Source organism: Saccopteryx leptura, chromosome 1 (assembly GCF_036850995.1).
Source record: "Saccopteryx leptura isolate mSacLep1 chromosome 1, mSacLep1_pri_phased_curated, whole genome shotgun sequence".
NCBI lineage: Eukaryota > Metazoa > Chordata > Mammalia > Chiroptera > Emballonuridae > Saccopteryx > Saccopteryx leptura.
Genome location: NC_089503.1, coordinates 362,508,432 through 362,530,994, shown reverse-complemented (window position 1 = coordinate 362,530,994; position 22,563 = coordinate 362,508,432). Strand labels below are relative to the sequence as shown.

Here is a 22,563-nt window from a genome sequence, read left to right as displayed (position 1 = left end):
CTGTTTCTTCTAGAACAATTTCTGTCTTTCCACAGAAACTAGCTACATGCATCTCTCCTCACTCACCTTTTTCAACATAATCTTAAACTTTCTTTATTTCTGGCTATACATCTTAATGGTGTAATACCCATGAAACAAAACAAAAAACCTTAGTAGCTACATATAGATATACTATTTTGTAAAACATTAAAAATAACACAGGAATAAAAAAGCCCTCACAGAAATTATAGTCTATCAGAAAAAACCATTAAACAAGTGATAAGGAGTAATTTATTGTTATCATTGCTGTTATCATCATCATCATCATTGCATTCATCTAATGATGAAACCTTGAAAACAAGGAAGAATTAATTACCCAGGTAAATGGAGTAAAGACTTAACGGGCAATGTTCAGAAGCAGGAAAAGTCATGGCATTGGCAACTGGTTCTCCAGAGTGACCAGAGGATTAGTATAAGTGAGAGAGGCTCAACCTTGCATCTTGAGAAGAACACTGAGGCCACACCTCAAAGGAGCTTGTCTTAGTCATGGTAAGGAGTTTTGATTTTATTTCAAGAGGTATTGAAAACAACAAAAGATTTAAGAAAGGAGCAGACATGTTTATATTTTGCCTATTAGGGCAAATTATTCCTGAACATAAACCATAATTATTTCATTTCATTAGATGCTATGTTTAAGATCTGCAGTTTGAACTACTAAAATGCCCTGCCCCGTATATCTCTGCAGAGACTAAAAGGCAAGAAAAAAAGAGGATAATTCTACTTCACTTCACTTAGCAGTTAAAAAGTATTTCAGAAGATTTGGTGGCTATTGAGAGCAATACACAAATTAAGTCTGATATTTGGAGGCTCAAACTTAAATGTGTGAATTATAAAGAATGATTTGCTTAATTCTTTTTGCTATGTTTTAATAATATTTGCACGGAAACAGATTTCACATCTATTAAATGCTATTTCTATACTAATTTAAACCTTCTTTTCCACTCCTTTGCCCCTTATACTACCTGATGTTAAAATGGAAAATTTAAAGTGGGAAGGGGCCTTAAACTAGAAATTACAAAATTTTTCTCTAAAATATTTCTCTCACTTCTCCCCTTGAAGAAACAATAATAGTTGTAATAACCATAAAAACATATATATAATACATTTCCAGCACTTTATACAAGCCAAACATTGTTAAGAGCTTTACATACTTTGCCCTATTTAATCATCAGAATACTTTCTGAGTTAGTATTGGTCAATGTACAGAGGAGTAAATTTATGTTTAGCTAATTAAGTCACTTGTCCTAAGTTATGCATCCCTTCTGTGGTGAATCTAGGATTTGAACCTTGATGTATCTGATGATACAACTCACATGGATGTTTTTAAATTGGATTGTTTGTGGTTTTGGTATTGAGTTGTATAAGTTCTTTATAAATTTGAGATGTTAACTGCTTATTAGATGTATCATGGGTGAATATGTTCTCCTATTCAATGAATTATCTTCTTTTTGTTGATGTTTTCCTTTGTACAACATGGAAGAACTGGGAGAGTACTATGCTAAGTGAAATAAGCCAGTCAGCGAAAGACAAGTACCATATGATTTCACTTATATGTGAAACCTAATGAAAAAAACAAACAAACAAAATAGAAACAGACTCATAAATACAGGGAATAGACTGACAGCTGTCAGGACAGAGGGGTTTGGAGGACTGGATGAAAAAGGTGAAGGAATTAAGAAAACTCAGAAGCACAGACAATAGTGTGGTGATTACCAGAGGAAAAGGGTTTTGGGGAGGGAGAAGAAAGTAGAGGGGGGTAAAGTGGTGGTGAAATGAGACTTGACTTTAGGTGGTGAGCACACAATACAATATACAGTGGATCTATTACAAAACTGTATACTTGAAATCTATGTAATTATTAATCAATGTAATCCTAATAAATTTAATAAAAATTTAAAAAAGAACTCACTCAAATAATTTATAATTCATTTAGTCCATCATATATACTCAACCACTCTCGACTTTGTTTGCATAATACCAGACAAAAATATGAGAAATAATTTACTTACAGTCAGTATAATCTTGGGATTAGAAAGATCAGATGAGCTGTGAGCCCCCTCTACATTTACTTGTTATCCTTCTTAAACAAAAATCCAGCTACCATCAAGAACAAGGGCCTATCCCAAATATACAAAATCCTCTTTATACTGTCACCATCTTCTCAATTATTTCCTCCTCCAGGAAGCCTTCTTACCTCTCAGATAACCCTACAATATACTCTGACAATGCTATATATCGCCCACACATACACTGCCATTGTTGCAATTTCACCTTTATATATGCTATATTTCACTTGTCTGCTTTCCTAATTAAAATATGATTTCTATGAGGTCAGGGCTATTCAGATCATCACTGTATTCACAGGCAGTCGCCCAGTGTCTTACATATACTAAAAGTTCAAAAAATATTAACCAAATGAATGAAGCCTTGCAACTGATAAGCTTTGTATTTATTCTAATTCTAAACAGCTATCTTCTAACCTGAAATTACCCAACAATCCATTGCATTGATTACCACTTATCACTTCCTGTGTACTTTCCCCTAAACCCCCTTTCTGTTTGGGGAACCTAGTGCTATCTTATTCCACTGATCCCTTATCATTCAGTTCTATTTGAAACAAATTTTCCCCATTCCTTTACCAATGTCCTTGTTCCCTGTATAACTGAACTTCAATTAGAGTCAACACCGTAACTATGTATAAGAAATGTAGTCAGTCCTCAAACATAAGAAATGTGTGAGGAACATAAAATTTTTCAGATACTTGTACAAGGAAAAGTAGATTTGGTATTTATTTAGAAAGCATCTAGGTGACAGAATAAAAGATGTTAAGCCCCTATAAAATGATAGAAAATGAGCTCGGGGAATTACACAAAATGCCTTTAAGCTATGGTAGTATGAGCCATGTGTTTTAAAGTATAAAAATTTTAGAGTTTATTTTTCTTATTTCCAACTTCTCATGGGATTGATAGTAAAACCTTTACCTTTTATTTACCTAGAAAATTGTGATCACATGAAATCATGAAATAATTCAATAAATATTGAGTACTAGTACTATTCTGGGAATACAAAGATGAAAAGATAAATTACTATATTATTTCTTTAAAATACTTTTTTTTTTTTTAAATTGTATTTCTCCTACCTCACCCCACCTTATCTCTGGCAACCACCAGTCTCTTCTCTGTATCTATAACCTTTCTTTATTTTACTTTTTAAAAGATTTCACATATAAAAGAGATCATTCAGTGCTTGTCTTCATCTGACTTATTTTACTTAGTATAATGCCCTCAAGGTGCATGTATGTTGTCACATATTTGCTTCTTCTTTTTTTTTTTTTAATGGATAATATCCATTGTGTTTGCATATATTTCACAATTTCTTTATCTTTTTATCCTTTGATGGACACAAATTGTTTCTACATCTTGGACTCTGTATTGCTAATAATGCCAAAATAAACATGGGGTGCATATATATATATTTTTCAATTTTATTTAGACAAATAATTTTAACGGGGTGACATTGATCAACTAGAGTACATACATTCAAAGAAAACATCTCCAGATCATTTTGACATTTGATAATGTTGTATACCCATCACCCAAAGTCAAATTGTCCTCCGTCACGTTTTATTTGGTTTTCTTTATGCCCCTCCTCTCCTCCCTCCCCTCCCTTTCCACCCTTACCCTCCCCCTCGTAACCACTGCACTCTTATCTATTTATGTCCATGAGTCTTAATTTTGTGTCCCACCTATGTATGGAATCATACTGTTCTTAGTTTTTTCTGATTTACTTATTTCACTCAGTATAATGTCATCAAGGTCCATCCATGTTGTTGTAAATGATCCGATGTCATCATTTCTTATGGCTGAGTAGTATTCCATAGTGTATATGTGCCACATCTTCTTTATCCAGTCATCTATTGAAGGGCTTTTTGGTTGTTTCTATCTCTTGGCCACTGTGAACAATGCTGCGATGAACATGGGGCTGCATGTGTCTTTACATACCAATGATTTTGAGTTTTGAGAGTATATACCCAGTAGAGGGATTGCTGAGTCATATGGTAGTTCTATTCTTAATTTTTTGAGGAACCACCATACTTTCCTCCATAATGGTTGTACTGCTTTACATTCCCACCAACAGTGGATGAGGGTTCCTTTTTCTCCACAGCCTCTCCAACACTTATTACCTGTCTTGTTGATAATAGCTAATCTAACAGGTGTGAGGTGATATCTCATTGTAGTTTTGATTTGCATTTTTCTAATAGCTAATGAAGATGAGCATCTTTTCATATATCTATTGGCCATTTGAATTTCTTCTTCAGAGAAGTGTCTGTTCATGTTCTTTTCCCATTTTTTTTATTGGATTGTTTGCTTGTTTGTTGTTGAGTTTTGTGAGTTCTTTGTATATTTTGGAAATTAGGCCCTTATCTGAGCTGTTGTTTGAAAATATCATCTCCCATTTAGTTGGCTGTCTGTTTGTTTTGTTGTCAGTTTCTTTTGCTGTGCACAAACTTCTTAGTCTAATGTAGTCCCATTCATTTATCTTTGTCTTCACATCTCTTGCCTTTGGAGTCAAATTTATAAAATGTTCTTTATGGCAAAGGTCCATGAGTTTAGTACCTATGTTTTCTTCTATGTAATTTATTGTTTCATATCTTATATTCAGGTTTTTTATCTATTTTGAATTAATTTTGGTACAAGGAGACAAACTGTAGTCAAGTTTCATTCTTTTGCACATGGTGTTCCAGTTTTCCTAGCACCATTTATTGAAAAGGCTTTCTTTTCTCCATTGTGTGTTTTTGACTCCTTTATCAAAGATTATTTGACCATATATATGTGGGTTTTTTTCTGGGCTCTCTATTCTGTTCCATTGGTCTGAGGGTCTATTTTTCTGCCAATACCATGCTGTTTTGATTATCGTGGCTCTGTAATATAATTTTAAGTCAGGTATTGTAATGCCCCCAGCTTCATTCTTTTTCCTTAGGATTGCTTTGGCTATTCAAGGTTTTTTATAGTTCCATATAAACCTGATGATTTTTTGTTCCATTTCTTTAAAAAATGACATTTGAATTTTGATGAGAATTGCATTAAATTTGTATATTGCTTTGGGTTATATGGCCATTTTAGCTATATTTACTCTTCCTAACCAAGAACAAGGAATATTTTTCCATTTCATTGTACTTTAAAAATTTTTTTTAATAATGCTTTGTAGTTTTCATTATTTAGGTCCTTTAAATTCTTTGTTATGTTTATTTCAAGGTATTTTATTCTTTTTTGTTGCAACTGTAAAAGGGATTATTTTTTTAGTTCATTTTCTGAAGTTCCATTGTTGGCATATAAAAGGTAATAGATTGTGACTTTACTGTATTGGTTTATTGTTTCCAGTAGTATTTTGGTGGAGTCTTTGTGGTTTTTTATATACAGGATTATATCTTTTGCAAAAACTGAAAACTTTACTTCTTTCCCAATAAGAATGGCTTTTATTTCTTTCTCTTGTCTGATTGCTCTGGCTAGAACTTCCAGCACTATGTTGAATAGGAGTGGAGAGAATGAGGAACCTTTTCTTGTTCCTGATTTTAGAGAAAAAGTTTTCAATTTTTTGCCATTTAATATGATGTTAGCTGATGGTTTGTCATAAATGGCCTTTATTATGTTGAGATATTTTTCTTCTATACCCATTTTGTTGCGTGTTTTAAACATAAAATGGTGCTGTATTTTATTGAATGCCATTTCTGCATCTACTGATAGAATCATAGTTTTCGTTCTTTGTTTTGTTGATACGGTGTATTACGTTAACAGTTTTACATATGTTCAACCATCCTTGTGATTCTGGGATGAATCCCACTTGATCATGATGAATTATTTTTTAATGTGTTGTTGTTTTTGATTTGCCAGTATTTTGTTTAGGAATTTAGCATCTGTATTCATTGGAGATATGGGTCTGTAGTTATCTTTTTTTGTGTTGTCCTTGCCAGGTTTTGGTATGAGGGTATTGTTGGCCTCATAAAATATGTTTGGAAGTATTGCGTCTTCTTCAAGTCTTTTTTGGAAGACTGAGTAGAATAGGAACCAAATCTTCTTTGAATGTTTGATAGAATTCACTAGTATAGCTGTATGGCCTTGGACTTTTATTTTTTGGGAGGTTTTTGATAGTTATTTCTATTTCCTCCCTGCTTATAGGTCTGTTTAGGCTTTCTACTTCTTCATGATTCAGTCTAGAAAGATTGTATTGTTCTAGGAATTTATACATTTCTTCTACATTGTTAAATTGGTGACATATAGTTTTTCATAGTATTCTATGATAATTCTTTGTATATCTATAATATCTGTGGTAATTTCTCCTCTTTCATTTTGGGTTTTGTTTCTTTTCAAAGAACCATTTCCTTATTTTATTGATTCTTTCTATAGTTTTCTTTTTCTCTATATATTTCTGTTCCAATTTTTATTATTTCTTTTTTTTTGGCTGGTTTTGGGTTGTCTTTGTTCTTCTTCTTCTAGTTCCTTAAGATGTGAAGTTAAGTTCTTTACTTGGGCTCTCTTTTGTTTGTTCATATAAGCCTGTAGTGATATGAACTTCCCACTTATTGCTGCTTTTGCTGTATCCCAGAGATTCTGATATGTTGTGTTGTCATTTTCGTTTGTCTGTATATGTCTTTTGATCTCTGCTTTTATTTCTTCTTTGACCCACTCATTTTTTAGAAGTATGTTGTTTAATTTCCACATTTTTGTGGGTTTGTTTACTTCTTTTTTGCAGCTGAATTCTAGTTTCAAAGCTTTATGGTCAGAGAATATGGTTGGTATAATTTCAATCTTTCTGAATTTGTTGATGTTATTTTTGTGGCCCAACATATGGTCAATTCTTGAGAATGTTCCATATACACTGGAGAAAAATGTATACTCTCACATTATGGGATGAAATGTCCTGTAGATGTCTATCATATCCAATTGTTCTATTGTTTCATTTAATGTCAACATTCCTTTATTGATTTTCTAATTGGATGAACAATCTAGAGCCACCAGCAGTGTATTGAGGTTTCCAAGTGTGATTGTATTTTTGTCAGTTTTTATTTTTAGATCAATTAGTAGATGTCTTATACACTTTGGTGTTTCTTGGTTTGGTGCATATATACTAAGAAGTATTATGTCTTCTTGATTCAATGTTCCTTTATCATTATGAAATGACCATCTTTGTCTCTGATTACCTTTGCTGTCTTGTAGTCAGCATTGTTACATGTGAGTATGGCTACACCTGCTTTTCTTTGAATACTATTTGTTTGGAAAACAGTTTTTCAACCTTTGACTTTTAATTTGTTTTTATCCTTGTAGCTTAAATGTGTCTCTTGAAGGCAGTATACAGTTGGATTTTTTTATCCACTCTGCTACTCTGTGTCTTTTTATTGGTGAGTTCAATTCATTTACATCTAATGTAATTATTGACACTTGAGGGTTTCCTTTTGCCATTTTATATATTGCTTTCTGAGAGCTCTGTTTCTTGTTTGGTTCTTCTCTTTTGTTTTTCTGTCATTTGTTTTTGTTTGGTTGTATTCCATACTTCTTTCCTCTGTTTCTTCCTTTTTTAAGCCATTTGTTTCTGTAGTGCTTTTTTCAGGGGTGGTTACCATTAGGTAATAAAAAGGATATATATCACATTTATTGTAATACATTACCTCATGAGTGCTTCTGCATTCCACCCTTTTTTGCTACTGTTAATCTTTGTCCTCTCCCCTGTTTTGTTTTTGTTGTCACAGATTATTCTTGTTTTTGTGATTTTGTTGAAGCTTTTACTTGTGATTTTGTTTTGGTTTGTTCTTTGTATCTGGTCAGATAACCCTCTTTAGTATTTCCTGAAGTGGGGGTTTTTTGGTAATAAATTCCTTCATCATCTCTATATCTGTGAATGTTTTTATTTCCCCTTTGTATTTGAAGGATAGCTTTGAGGGATATAGTATTCTTGGCTGGAAGTTCCTCTCTTTTAGTACTTTAAATATTGGGGTTCACTCTCTTCTGGCTTGTAGAGTTTCTGCTGAGAAATCTGATGATAGCCTACTGGGCCTTCCTTTATATGTTATATTCTTCTTTTCCCTGGCTGCCTTGAGGATATTTTCCTTGTCATTGGTTTGAGATAATTTCATTTCAATGTGCATTGGAGTAGGTCTGTTTGGGTTAAGGTAACTCAGTGTTCTCTTTGCTTCTTGGATATGAGGCTCTAATTCTTTCCACAGGCTTGGGAAGTTCTCATCAATTATTTGTTTTAATATGTTCTCCATTCCTTTTTCTCTCTCTTCTCCTTCTAATATACCCTTTATTCTTATGTTGCTCTTTCTGATGGAGTCAGACCGTTCCTGTAGGGTTTTCTCATTTTTAAAAAATTTGTGAGTCTCTCTCCTCTTCTCTCTATAGTATCTCTAGTTGCCTGTCTTCTATGTCACTGATTTTCTCTTCTATCTGGCCTGTTCTATTAGCTAAGCTTGTTACCTCATTTTTCAGTCCATGTATTGAGTTTTTAATCTCTATTTGGTTCCTTTTTATAGTTTTAATTTCCTTGGTAAAGTATGTTTTTTGTTCATTAAATTGTTTTTCGAGCTCTCTAAATTGTCTTTCTGTGCTTTCTTGTATTTTCCTGAGTATTTTTTGGACTTTCATTTTTAATTTTCTGTCAATGAACTCCAATTTTTCTAGAGATTTTTCACCGTCTATCTGAACTACATTTCTGTCTTTGTATCCATGATATTTGATTTCTTTTTCCTTAATGATATTTGAGAGTGGTATTGTTAATAACACTAATAGATAATTTAAAAGAATTAAATAAAAATTTAAAAGATACAGTGAAAAAATAAAAATTCTATAATGATATGTGAAACAAACACTAGAGAGAACATGGAGCAGGGACTGAGGAAAAGTGACAAAATAGATAAAAAGTGAAGCAAAAAACATGCAAAATGCCACAAAAATATAAATCCAAAATATAACAATTTATGATAAATGACCAAATGAGAGAAAAAGAAAAAGAAAAAAAGGTAAAGATTTCTGAAATAAAACCCTCATAAAAAACAAGAATGAAAAATGTAACAACTATGGATAATGAAGTTCAAAAGGAAAAGGAAAGAACAAAAAAGAAAGAAGATAAAATGACCAAAATTAATTTCTAAAAAAAGTTATAAAAATGTAACTTTTTCCTGGTTTTGGAAGTAGTTTCTTCCCTTTTTTTGGCAGGTGGCACTGTAATACAGGTTGAACCCCTGTGGGGCTCTTCAGCAGAGGTTTTCTAGTGTGTCACTGTGATAATGACGTAGGCTGGGCCTCAGTCTTGTTGGTAGATGGGACTTGCTAAGGCTTAGACGTTCTGACAATGGGAGTCTAGGTTTTCCAGGTGCCTCTCCTCATGTCTCTCCCACCTGAACTAGCAGCCTGGGTACTAAGCTGTGAGGTTCACCCCAGCCATTGTTTGCAGAGCAAGAGGCTCTAAGAGCAGACAGGTCCTTCCTTCAGTATCACTCACAGCTCAGTTCTGGGTAAGGCTATGCCAACCAGAGCCACCAGCAAGAGCAGGCAGGGCTGGGAGCCAATTGCAGATCTAGTGCCTTTCTAAGGGCCTGCAAACAGGTCTAGCATGTCTCGGCATGCTGCGTGCTGGGAGCCAATTGCAGATCAGGCACTTTTCTAAGGGCCCCTGGGCATATCTAGCATGCCTCAGTGAGCCGTGGATCTAATCTTCACAGGCTTTTCCCTCATGCATTTTTGGGTAGCCCACAGCAAGTCACATCTGCACTCAGTCCCCACAACTCCAGCAATGCACACAGAGGACTGCACCCACCGACTCAGGCGCACAATGCCTGTGACCTCATTCAGAGCAAGGAAAGCACTCAGAACCCTGCATCAGCCCTTGGAGGCAACCCACCTGGGCAGTTTCAAGCCCAAGGATCCTGGTCCATGTGCATGTCCCTTGCTGGTGATCATGGAGCCAGGAATGCACAAAGATGCTGGCAACAGCTCATGCAGATGCGTATCGCTGATAATCTTAGGCTAAGCTCTCCATCCCGTGTGTGCGCGTGCACGCGCGTGCCCAAACCAGTGGTGCCACGTGGAGCCACTCACACACTGCCAGTGATTGCGGAGCTGGGAATGCACAAAGCTGCTGGTGCCAGTGCCAGCTCACATGGGCACCCTGCATTCGTAAACTTAGGTGGAGCTCGCCACCTGGATGTGCACCCTGCTTCCTTGACCCCAAGCAGAGCTGGTATATTCTCTCTTCTGCTTGATCATCCACCCTAACTCAGCTCCTTCCCCTCTGCTTCAGACCTTCTGCTTTGTTTAGTGCCAGATGAAAGCACCCCTTCCTCAGATCAGTGAGGAAAATAAAAACACCCCGTTCTCCATCTTATTTCCTTCAGAGTGAATTATATATTCAGTCACCTTTTCACCCAAACATACCTTTGTCTAGTGTGTTTATATTTCAGATGCTTCTGAGATTTTTTCTGTTTAGTTGTTAAATTTTTTGAAATTTCAATGGGAGAGACTGGGAGCACCCCTCACGGTGCCATTTCTCTGACATCACTGCATATATATTTTTTGACTTAGTGTTTTCTTTTACTTTGAAGAAATACCTAGAAGTGGACTTGCAGTGTCCTATGGTAATTTTGTTTTTAATTTTTGAGGTACTTTTTACTGCATAGTGGCTTCAACAATCTACATTCCAACTACCAGTGCATAAAATTTTTCTTTTTTCCTCCTTCTACCTCCCTCCAACAGTTATTTCTTGTCTCTCTAATAATAACCATTCAAACAGGTATGAGGTGATATTTCATTGAGATTTTGATTTGCATTTTCCTGATGATTAATGCTGTGAAGCATCTTTTTATGTATTTATTGGCCATCTGTATGCCTTGTTTATAATAATGTCTATTTAGATCTTCTGTCCACTTTTAATTGAATTATGTGTTCTTTTTTCAATTGAATTGTATGAGTTTTTTTTATAAATTTTTGGACATTAGTCCCTTATCAGATATAATTTGCAAATATTTCCTCTGATTCAGCAGGTTGCCTTTTCATTTTGTTGATGGTTTCCTCTGCTGTGCAGGAGCTTTTTAGAATAATATAATGTCTTTTATTTTTACCTTTGTTCCTTTTGCTTTTGGTGTTAGATTTTTAAAAAAATCACTGCCAAGACCCATGTTAAGGCACTTATTACCTTTGCTCTCTTATAGTTTATGGTTTCACATTTTAGATTCAAGTAGTTTATCCATTTTGAGTAAATTGTTGTGTATGGCATAATATAGTGATCCAGTTTCATTCTCTTACTTGTGGTTGTTCAGTTTTTCCAACACCATTTATTGAAGAGACTGTTCTTTCCCCATTATATATTTTTGGCTCATTTATCATAAATTAATTGACCATATATGCATGGATTTATTTGTGGGCTGTATATTCTGTTCTGTTGATCCGTGTCTGGTTTCTTATGTCAGTACCATACTGTTTTGATTACTATAATTTTAAAACATTGTTTGAAACCAGGGAGTATAACACCTTCACCTTTGTTCTTCTTTCTTAAGATTGTGTTGGCTATTTGAGATTATTTTTGTATGTGTGTGTGTGTAGTTCCATAGGAATTGTAGTATTACTAGTTCTATTTTTTTGAAAAATGCCATTGGAATTTTGATAGAGATTGCAATGTAGATTATTTGGGGTAATGACATTTTAACACTGTTGATTCTTTTGATCCATGAGCATGGAATAATTTTCCATTTATTTGTATCTTCTTCAATTTCTTTCATTAATGTTTTATAGGCTTTGATATACAGATAATTCACCATTTCATCTCCTTGGTTAAATTTATTCCTAGGTATTTTATTATTTTTGATGCAATTGTAAATGAGGTTGTTTTCTTTATTTTTTCTGATTTTTTTTATCAGTGTATAAAAATGAAACAGATTTTTGCATATGTATTTTGTAATCTGGAACTTTACTGATTTAACTTACAAGTTCTAATGGTTTTTTTGATGCAATCTTTAGGGTTTTCTTATATATAATATCATGTCATCTGAAAATAGTGACAGTTTTACTTCTTTCTGTTCAATTTGGATGTCCTTTATTTTTCTTGCCTACCTGCTCTGGCTAGACTTCCAATACTACGTAGAATAAAAGTGATGAGAGTGAGCATCCTTGTCTTGTTCCTGATCTTAGAGGAAAGCTTTTTACCATTGAGTATAACGTTGGCTGGGGTGTTGTCATTGATTGCCTTTATTATGTTGAAGTATATTCCCTCTATGACCATTTTATTGAGAGGAATTTTTATAATAAAAGGATGTTGAATTTTGTCAAATGCTTTCTATGCATCTAATGGGATAATCATCTGATTTTTATCTTTTATTTTGTTAATGTGATATATAGCATTGATTGATTTACAAATGTTGAACCATCCTTGTATCCCTGGAATAAATCCCATCTTACCATAGTCTGTGAATCTTTTCATGTGTTGTTGAAATCAATTTGCTAATATTTTGTTGAGGATTTTTGTATCTGTGCTCATCTGGGACACTAGTTTTGGTATCAGAATAATATTGGCCTTATAAAATGAGTTTAAATGAAGGCCCTCCCCTTTGTTTTTTTGAAATAGTTTGAGAAAAATTGGTATTAATTTTTCTTTGAATTTTTGGTATAATTCATCAGTGAAGCTCTCTGGTCTTGAACTGATGTTTGTTGGGTGACTTTTGATTATTGATTTAATCTTCTTACTAGTGATTTATTATTTAGATATATTAAAATAATAAATATCAGTGCTTCAAAGAAGTATGAATAGATTAATATTACAAATATTTTCAAACTACTTACTCTTCATTTATCCAACAAAATTTGTTTAGGCCATCTTATGTACCAGACACTATTCTGCGTGCTTGGGAATACATCAGTGAACAAGATAGAAAAAGATGTCTTCCCTCATGGAGTTCACAAATAAAGAAATAAATAAGTAAATTAAAAGCTAAGTTAAATATTAAAGTACTAAAGAGGAAATACTGAAGTTGGAAAGAAACAGCCAGTGTTGGGATAGGGTAAATTATAGTGAAAGTGGTCAAGAAGGCTTAACTGACAAGGTGATATTGAACAAAGACCGGAAGGAGATAAAAGGGCAAGCCTTGAAATTTAGGGGAATAGCACTCTAGGTAAAAGGGAAACATAAAGACTCAGAGGTGGGAGTATGCTCAGGGTTTTCAAGCAATGGCAAGACTTCCAGTGAGGTGAGTGGCAGGAAATGAGGTGCAGGAGAGGAGGGCACGGGTTCTTCTCCATGCCGAACCCTAAGCAGTCTTTCCCAAGGCTGTATCCTGAGCCCATTACCCTCTTTCTCTGTATTCCACACGTTTGCTGTCAAATCTATTCCCAAGACTTCATTGATCACAACTATATAATTTCTAGAAAGACTTTTTCAATATAAAAATAACAATCTGCACATTAACTTCAAGTAGCACAGTGTCTCAAAGTACTACTTATAATATTGTAAAGGTTAAAAGAGTACATTTTCATCCAAATATTAAAAGCTAATTATTTGAATTAAATATAAAGTAACACAGTGATTTAGAGAAAGCATTAATGTATTGGAAAGCAACCTAATGTGTTTCAATTTTGATAACTAAATTGTGCAGATGAGCAGTCATCTCTGAATCCACTGTCATGATTAGCATTATAAGTAAACAGAACAGAGACTCATGGCATTCATTGTACTGCTGCCGATTTCAAGACTTGAGAAGTGAATAACTCAGAATTATTAAAGCAGATGGATATAAAACACAATGAGATACACCAAGTTATAAGGGGAGAGCATAGGAAAAAAACCATATATATATAACTCCTAAATATGAGTGAGTCCATATATAGAGTTTAAATTTTATTATTATTTTTTTTGTATTTTTCTGAAGCTGGAAACGGGGAGAGACAGGCAGACAGACTCCTGCATGCGCCCCACCGGGATCCAACCGGCACGCCCACCAGGGGCGACGCTCTGCCCACCAGGGGGCGATGTGAGTTTAAAATTCTTAATCTCATATTTCTAAATTAAAATTACAAGTACAAATATCACTGGAATAAATAAAAAATTTAAATACAAAAAAATGTATAGCTTGAATTACTTAGCCACTGTTAAGTGATATATTTCATTTTCCATTCAAGAATTTTTACATTTAGGGATTAGCCTTTATTCTGTGAACAACTGGAGAATTAAAACATACAAGTTAACCTTTCTGATACTAGAAATTAGCATTCATATCTATCACCATTTGCTTTGTTAAAAATTTACGGTCACTGCATTTATATTACCAGTAAATAAAAACCTATATAAATTAAACCATATCAAACCCTTAAAATATTCTATGTAACTTTTATTTTCTACATTTAGCATACAGAATAATTAAAATAGATTTGAAAGAAATGAAACAACTTACTTTTATTTAACTATTAAAATGGTTTGATAATTTGTGTATATTCAACAGTATTAAATAGTATGTATTTTTTGTGTGTATATTTCAACTAAATTGCAAATATCCCTTTTCATGCTCTAATATCAGTGTTTTTTTCAGAATTCTAACAAAGGAAAATATCAGTGCTTTAGATTCTCTATTTCTAAAGTATCTTTAAAATTCCATCAAGGTTGCAAAAAAATAAATAAAAGGACAAGAAAAGAGAGAAAAACTCATAGACACCTCAACAGTGTGGTGATTTTGGAGGGGGCAGGGATGGTGAAGTGGAATAATGTATATGGGGGATAAATAGTGATGGATGAAGATCTGACTTAGGAGGGGTCAACACATAATACAATGTATGGAAATGAGTTGTAGAATTGGGCACCTGAAACCTGTATAATTATGTTAACCAGTATCACCCAATAAATTCAATTAAAATATATTGCATAAATAGTTTTAAAATAATTTTGAAACTGTTGAATTATTTATTTATTCATTGCATTCAATCAACTGTTACACAGATATAGAGCAGCCATGTTTTTTAAAAAATACATTTGTGTATTCCAAAATTAACTGGTGAAGTATACAAATTACACGTAGATAGAAGAATAGACAGGTAGACAGACAGCTGAACAAATGATGGGTAAATAGATAACATAATAACCCACTGCAATAATTTCTCTGTCTAGTTTGTTTTGAGAAAGTTAAAGATATAAATCTTTCTGACTCAGATTCATTATGAGACAGAACTCATTGTGAGAAAGAAAAAGTCACAGTTTCAAAGGGAGAACAGTGAGGTCTCCATTCTCTGATTCATTTGGTGGTAAATGAGTATTTCTTCTAAAAATGGTACACAAAATACAGGAGAAAAGAAGCATTTGAATTTCAATTCAGTTCTCCTATTTTTATTGCATGTGTCATTTTGGACAAATCATTTAATCTCTGTGAACTTCAGTTTCATCACCTTTAATATAGGAATAATAATATCTACCTTAAGTATTAATGAGGTAACCTGTGATAGCTCCATGGTAACTGCTTGTACATAGCAGGCACTCAATAAATATTAATAATGGGTGATTGTCCAATCAATGAAGGCATAGACATAAAACTCTCTTTTTCATATTCATAAAGGTGCAGTGCTGATAGAGATTTCATCTTCTTGAAATATTCTGAAACATGACACAACCACACATGCCCTCTTAAGTTTCAGCTGATGGGATTTATGTTCACAGGATGAAATATAGGCTGATTATTCATGAGGGAAGTGACATATTTGTTCTGCTCATAGATTAAAGATCAAGATGGATGATCTATATAAGGTATCTAGGATAGAATTATCATCAGCTTTGCAATGATGTCCTTTATAGAAAATGGATGTTTTGAGAATGCAGTCTAATGCCCCAAATGAGAGCAAAACACGTTTAGACATGCTTTGCTTTTTGGCTTCAATGCTGTGCATACATTTCAAAAAACGGTCTCTTTTTATAGACACTCTAATCATTTTTTTCTAATTCAGCTTGTATTTGTTGTTTACTTTGACCCTTTATTGTACAGATGAAGGGTGAGCAATCTTATAATAAAAACATTAATCTTCTGTTTCATCATGTGGAATTATCATTCAAACATAGCAGTTCTTCTTTCTATAAATAAGACCTTCAGCTGGCTGATTAATTAGGCTCACTGGCACAGGATATTATTAAATGAACTGTTACCTGCCTTTGGTACAAATACATAGAAGCTATTGAACCTGAGTTTGAAATGGACATAATTTTAATTGTATACACATATTTCTTTGGCTGAATCATAATTCATGAGAATTACTAAAATTGCAGTATTGTAAACATAATTTCTAATTATTTTAATAATTTAATCTAGTTGACTTTGAGACTGAATTCATTGGTACAAATGGCACTCTGGCTATGTTTTCATGGTGATTTATGTTCTCCATTCAAATCACAAATGGAATCTCACCTGTGCTGCATCATGTTCCAGAATAACTTCTTATTTATTAAAAAATCATTTCTTCTGCACTAGAGTTTGGAAATTTAAGGAAATCAACTAGAGTTTGGGGAAAGAATATGAATTAATAACAATAATTTCATTCTGACAAATCTTTTTTTATTTGAAGAAACAAGGCCTCATTCATCCAGAAACTCTCAGTATATAACTTAAGTCAGCTGAGGCTCTGTCGTGCACTGCCGTGGTGGTATCTTTTGAACTGAATTGCATTTATGTATTTTAATGTCTTCCTCATCTCCAATCCTTACATTGTGGGTGGTAATTCCTTCATATAGCTTGCAAGTCCCTTTTCTATGTTCTAATAACCTATGTTGTCTCTTCTCTATCACTCCCTATTACCATAACCTACACTCTGACACAGTGAAGTGTCTCCTGGAGTCACAAATGTTTTCATGACCACATGTCCCTAACTACGGTTATTCTTCTATCTGGATGGAACTTCCTCCACTTCTTCACCCCAAAGGGTAGTCATCATTTTCCTGGGATCCTGCTCAATTGTGAATTCTTATTAATGCTTTACCCAACCCAGGCCAACATCAACCCTTCCCACTTGCCTCCTGTAATGGCTTTCTCACATCTTCATGAACAGCTCTCATTCTACCAGAATTATTTAAAAAACAAATAAACTATCTTTTCCTTTGGCACAGTGGTTCTCAATATCTAGTGGACATAAGCATCACAAGGACACTGTGCTAAAAATGTGGATTCCTGAGCCATAGCCTTCAGATTTAGAATCAGCTGTCCCCTGTAGGGGCCCAGACATCTGTAATTTTATTCGTCATGTTTCTGATTCAGAAATCCAGGACCATACTCTGTAAAAAACTACACTACTGTGAATAAACCAATGTATGGGCTATATCTTACTTGTTTAGAATATATAGGTTCAGAACAGTGACATTCAATGAATGTTTACTGAGTAAATGAGTAGTTTTAAAATCCCACATAATTTCTTTGTGAATAATTTGAAAACTGCCTGATAGTATAGCATGCTGATTTGTGACTGTGTTTATGGAATTTTAAGTAATGTCTAATGTCAATTTAAATGTTGCTACTGAACTTTGTCCTTGGTACTCTCTGTTTTTCAAAAAAAAAAAAAATTGAAAAGAACTTGGTAAAGAAATAGAAGACATGCTAGGAAGTATAAATAATATGCTGGTTTTGAGAATTAGTATTCCAAATAATAGCTCCAAATTAACAATAGAAGTCTTTAAACAAAAAGGTTAACTGTCATAGAGATAAATGTACATTTCTGCATTTAGGTTAAAAAAATCAATTGCAAAGATGCAAGATGGTGTTAGAAGTGGCTTGACAGCAGTTCATTTAGAAATAACTTAGGTTTTCAGTTGAAAACAAATCCAATAAAACCTAGTGATATTATATAGCCACTTAGGAAAACCACAAGGTCAGATGATGTTGAAGGGTTTTAAAGCAAGAAGCACAAAATGAAACAATGCCATTTCTCTGCTCTAGTCAACTCTGGTCTGATATAACATTTCTCAAGATCACTGTGCCACAACTTAAGATTGACACTTGGACCACTAGAATGGTATTAGAAGAGAGCAGTTAGGGCATTTAGTGAAATAGGAGTCACAATATAACAAGAAAAGTTAAGAAAACCATGTCTATCTATGCATTCACCTGGGGTACTTGCTTGTACTGGTACAAAATGTTGCTCAACAAACAAACACAAAATATTAGTGTAATATAACAATAAGTAATTGTTACACTTGATCTTAGCCAAAAGGCTGAGAAGCAATCATAATAAGTAATTATTTAGGTCATGTCTTTTGGTTTGGCTGGAGGTTTCCTCATCTACACTGGGCTTACCGAGATTTCTGTTCCAATTTTTGGATGGAGCTATACTTGGCCCCTCTATAGTTTGGGCTCCACAGGTGTTTCTACTGAAGCCCAGATGAGGGGTTCCTCAGCATCTACCTGGCGAAGCTCTTCTCATGGCTACAGCAAGAGGGAAAGTAGGAAACATACAGCCTTCTCTGCGTGTAGGCTTAGATGTGGTATTATTCTGTTAGCTAAGGCAAGCTACGTGATAGTGAGGAGTCAGGAAAACATACTTTGCCTCTCATAGACAAGAATGCACTCTCAAACTCTGAATTGATATTGATTGAAGGACATTATCTTCATGAAGAAAGGCTGGTATGTGGAAAAAAGCTAAGTGTATTATATAATATGTAGCTTCACAAAGCTGATTAGTGATCAAAGTATATAAATGAAGATTACAGGAAAGGAGGTGCTACTTCAGTTAAGAGTTTCTTAATAAGCTGCAGTGTTAAGAAATAAAGTGTTTGAGAACAAATATGGTATTAGTAAGAAGAACCCAGTTTCTGGCACTGGACAGGAATCTGTTCAAAGCTTGGACCTTTTACTAAGTAAGCTATAAAGTCCTGGGCAAGATAAGCATCCTGAGTCCTAGTTTCTCCATTTGTAACATGAGGATGAAACTATCCACCTCATTTGATAATGTAAGCACCTGCATATCACAATTACTCTGTGTGGTAGCTATTACTATAAGAAACTTGGTACCTATTGTATTGGTCAAATGTTTCTTACTTAGCTCTTCAAACATCTCTCTTGCTTTTTCTACACATTTTCTATAACCCAAGATAACTGAAAATTATATAATATATAATACAAGGCTACTGTTACTTATACAATAACTTCCCAAGTTACAAACATCTGACTTATGTACAATTTATAACAATGGAGCACCATAAGGGCTATTGGTAAGCAACTGCAGATGGACATCAGTGAAAATGATACCTTAGAATTATTTGACTCCCATGGCTAGAACTAACCAATAAAGACCTTACAGAACTAGAGCAGCAGATGACAGCATTTAGGAAAGAAAAGAGGGGCCTGGAAACTCCAGAACTGAGCCTGATCAGGCAGTGGCGCAGTGGATAGAGTGTCGGACTGGGATACTAAGGACCCAGATTTGAAACCCTGAGGTCACTGGCTTGAGTGCAGGCTCACCAGCTTGAGCGTGGGGTTGCTGGCCTGGCTTGAGCATGGAATCATAGACATGACCCCATGGTCGCTGGCTTAAGCCAAAGGTCACTGGCTTGAAACCTAAGGTCACTGGCTTAAGGTCAAGGTCACTGGCTTGAACAAGGGGTCACTCGCTCTGTTGTAGCCTCCCAGTCAAGGCACATAGGAGAAAGCAGTCAATGAACCACTAAGGAGATGCAATGAAGAAGTGATGCTTCTCATCTCTCTCCCTTCCTGTCTGTCCTTATCTGTCCCGAAAAGGCACCTGAGAACTAAAAATGTGTTCTACAAGAGAGCTGATGCTTTTCATATCATTGAAGTAGGAATGGCAAAGTTAGAGGAGCAAAATAATGGTACAGAGAAGTTCACCAAAGTTTATGGTACAATTACTGAAGGCCTGAGAGCTACAAGGCCATTTAGGATGAGAAAAAGAAAAGGGCTGTACAAACCTCCCTTGATGCTTACTTTAAGAAATTGACTCCAGCAGCAGAATCAAACCCTGACTCTAACACCAGTCCCATTCTCTCTAAAAAGTCCATCATCCTCTGCATCATCCAATATTATTTAAGGTTGTATTTGAAAATGTTTAAGTATTTATATGCACAGGAAGGTAAAAATAAATACTATGTTAAGACAAACATCTATCTAAGTTTCATTTAATAAGTAAATGTACCTATTCCAACTTACATATAAATTCCAATTTACATTTAAATTCAACAGACCTACAGAAACTATCTTATTCATAACCCAGGGACTGCCTGTATTTGGATGTCAAGTCCAAAAGCTCAAAGCCAAAATTGTTTTCTTTCACTGGGTATATTTTTGGTCCAGATGTCACTTAAGATAATATATAGTCAATGCATAGCATTGGCTTTCTAAAATACAAACAATTCTGAATATGAAACATCTGGTTGATGTTTTGCTATATACCTTCCTGTTTCTTGTTGAGGCATAATCCAGTTCTAAACTAAACTATCTAATTAGGAAAAATGACTGACATGCTGACATGTCTTGATCTTAACTAATAATTGAGCTTTACCCCTCCCCCCAATGCCTTCCTCCCTTCCCTCCAGGATTTGCTGTTCTGTTCTCTCTAATGCTGTGTTATGTATATATAATTTCATTACTCTCTTTCCCTCTGGGGGGAGGGGGTATGAGGGGAGAGGCGAAGGGGAAAACGAGGTGTGGGGAGATACATTCAGTGGGACACTTGAATCTATGTAAACACAAATTAAAATTGTAAGGTATTTTTCCCCGCCAAGAAGGAAGGAAGAGGGCCAGAGCCGCAAAGTGTGGAGTACAGAGCGCACACCCCGCCCGGCAAGGTTCCCTGGCCCGAGGAAAGAAAAATGGAGGCTAGGGAAGTTGCAATTAAACCGCGTGGGAGATATTTAAAGGGTCCCTCTAGGGAAGTGGAGCTACTATGACGTGGTAAAATTTCACTGGCTGGCAGATGATCGCTTCTTTCCAAATGGTTCCTGGGAAGCTTCCTTTGGCGGGCTTGATTGTGGGCGGTCCTAGCCAAAGTGGGCGGTCTGAGTTCCCCACATGACTATCCCTCTATCCACCTACCTTACAAAAATCATAAATAAATTAAAAAATAATAATAAAAAAATGAAAAGAAAATTGAGCTTTACTTTTGAGGTTTCAGTTACTAACTGGGATACTTCCTTAAGTTGTCTTGGGAGACTTGTCATTCAAATGACTAGGATAAATGGTTTTTCCAACTCCCTCTTTAGAGTCTTATATTAAATACTCTAATGGTAAATTTTTAAATAAAAATGAACTATTTAGGTATATAGTTTAGAAATCATCAAAATTAACCTTAAAATAATAAAAAATTAAATACAATGATACATAATGAATAATTTGAGGAAACATAGTTTCTTTCCTAAAACTAACAATGGTTATCTAGATAATATCTATGTATCACATGTCAGGTGAGAAAAACAACAAAAATAATGTGTAGAAAGAGCTGGAGTTTCATTCTCTTGAGATAAATTTAAATAATGCTGAATCCACTGTTTGATGCATGCAGAGGTCTGTAGAATGCATAAAAATACAGATAACTTGTAGAGCAACTGTGGGTGATATCTCAAATTCAATAACTGTCTTTAAATTCAATCTCATCATTGACTATAGTTTGAGACATAAGAGAATTGAATTACAAAATGAGGGTGAGTTACTTGATAGCAAATAGTGCCACTTAAATGAATAGGACAAGCTGTTATATACTCAGTATTATAACTTTTATTAAATTACTGGGTAACTGTAGTGCCTAACACAAGTTTTCATCAGATGGGTTTCTGTAGATTCTTAGTATCACATTAAATTTATAGCCTAAAAACAATAGTTAATATAAAATAATTTTATTTTTTTTCTTGAATAAACTTATCAGAGCCTTTTGGAAAGCATATAAATAACTTGTTATAGTCTTAGTATATTATTATATTAAATAGTATATTAAATGGATATGATCTCTGGCATGTCAGGTACATAACAGAAACCTGTTGAATCAATGGCTTGAATTAGATTTCAGACAGTTTTTATTAGGCTTTGTGTCTGAGGGCTCTGGAGTCAGCAAATATGATTTTGAATCCAACATTTACAACTTGAATGAACTTTGGAAAGTTATTTAATATTTTTCAGCTTTATTTTTTTCTCTGTCTCAGCTGCTGTAAGGATCAAATGAGATGAAGTAGCCTAAATAATTAGCATAGCAGCTAATATCAAAGCTAATATCATTATTGTGAATCATTAGTTCAGACTAGCCTCTGAACAACAGAGCTGTGGTTCCTATTGTGTGGGCTCTGAACCATGAAGAGCTAAGTCATACAAAGAAATTCAGGAAGCCATTTATTTACTGTATATTCTGCCCATCCCTCACCCCTTTTTTAGCACATAGATACTTTTGCATTAATAAAACAAAAATTCATTTAAGAACATTACTGTTTCCATACCCATTTCATGTTATAATTTATATGTCAAAGTAACTGAAACTAATATGTAGAATTACTTGTTGCTAGGTGAGTGGTAAAGATTTTGGATGTTGT

General features: G+C 34.4%; 1 protein-coding gene and 1 pseudogene across 2 annotated transcripts in view; both read right to left on the bottom strand.

Moving 5' to 3' along the window:
- Positions 1-22,563, bottom strand: part of KHDRBS2 (KH RNA binding domain containing, signal transduction associated 2) — a 567,387-nt gene that overhangs the window by 30,665 nt on the left and 514,159 nt on the right. The gene's annotated exons all lie outside the window — the stretch shown is intronic.
- On the bottom strand, positions 18,107-18,261 carry LOC136390086 (U2 spliceosomal RNA; annotated as a pseudogene).